Below are 1,376 nucleotides of genomic sequence, written 5' to 3' on the forward strand. Positions count from 1 at the left end.
GGTTGTGTTTTGTTATTTATACCTTTATCTCAACCAACCAATCGAACACACTGTAACACTATATATTATTGAAGTAATTTTCAAATATTTTTTATAGTCTGTGCTTTGATTTGGGTATGTGACCATTTCCCTTTGTAATCACAGGCCTTTCTATGCCTGCCCCAGCTCCTGAAATAATGACACAGAGACTGTATTTATTTATAAGCTTTTGGCCTTAGAACCAGGCATTGTTTCCCACTATCCCATGACTTAATTATCCTGTTTATGCTAGTCTAAGTCTGCCTCATGGCTGATTAGGTACCTCTCCTTCCATCCTATCCTGCTTCTTCCTCCATGTCAGTCTGACTGAATCTTCCATGCCTGATTCCTTCCTACCATCCTCTCTCTTTCCAGAAGTTCCACCTTACTGTTTTGTTATAGATCATAGGCTTTTTACTTTAACCAATCAGAAGGTGATAGAGAAGTTACTAAGCTTGGAGATGCTTTTTTTTAAAAAAATTTTTTTTTAAATGACAAAACCAAAAATATACCTAAAAGCAAAGCTGCTGTAAAAACCATTTGTTCTTCCCTGTCTTGTATCACACCTCAAACTTGACCTTGGCCTCCCGTCTGGCCTTGCATTTCAAAGCTGGGTCTTTGAACACATCCTTGTTAACAACAGTTTTGTCCAAGGGGATATCCACAAAGTGTCTTGTGGGCATGAGGTGGTTGTAGTTAAAAACTTTTACAAAGGACTTGATCTTGGATCACTTGGCAATTTTCTTCTTGCTCATGGCAGGTGTCACTTCTCGGGGAGAGTGGTCAATTCCAACCACCAGGGCATGGCTGTAAGGGCGGGCAGCCTGAGGTGCCATTGTCAATGTTCTTCAGGATGACAGCTTTGTGATGGGAGTGGCGTCCAGCCAGGACCAGCACCAGCACCACTTTCCCAGGTTTCATGAACTTGCCCATTTCGACAGAAAACAGCGGGCACCCAGCAGAAAGGAACGAAGCACGCTTCCCGGGAGATATTTAACAATACCAAAATCTGGCCTGTAATCAGATCCCTGCCAGTTCAGAAGTCAGCATTTGAATAATACAAGGATAACCTTTACACAGTGCACAAAAATATTACTCCAACATCCCTTCCACGTGAGGATAGGAGGATAAGCAGTGAGGAGAAGAAGTGAATTTTACACTCCCTGGTAACTTCTCTAGTAATTAAGTGGGTTCCCGACACATAAAAAAGGGTCAGTGGATATTTATTTGTTGGGTGATTTATGACATATTTTGCTTCTTGCATTCCCAGCCTTGGCTTTTTCTTGTTAGTTAAACATTGTTGTATGGATTATTCTACCATCCCAAACTCTAGATGTGTAAAGTCATAGTATTTCTTG

At 41.1% G+C, this 1,376-nt stretch overlaps 1 pseudogene; it reads right to left on the minus strand.

Annotated features, from left to right (window-relative positions):
• Positions 1-530: 530 nt before the first annotated feature.
• Positions 531-951, minus strand: LOC116087534 (annotated as a pseudogene).
• Between the last annotated feature and the right edge of the window lie 425 nt (positions 952-1,376).

This window comes from Mastomys coucha, unplaced genomic scaffold (genome assembly GCF_008632895.1).
Source record: "Mastomys coucha isolate ucsf_1 unplaced genomic scaffold, UCSF_Mcou_1 pScaffold13, whole genome shotgun sequence".
Lineage (NCBI taxonomy): Eukaryota > Metazoa > Chordata > Mammalia > Rodentia > Muridae > Mastomys > Mastomys coucha.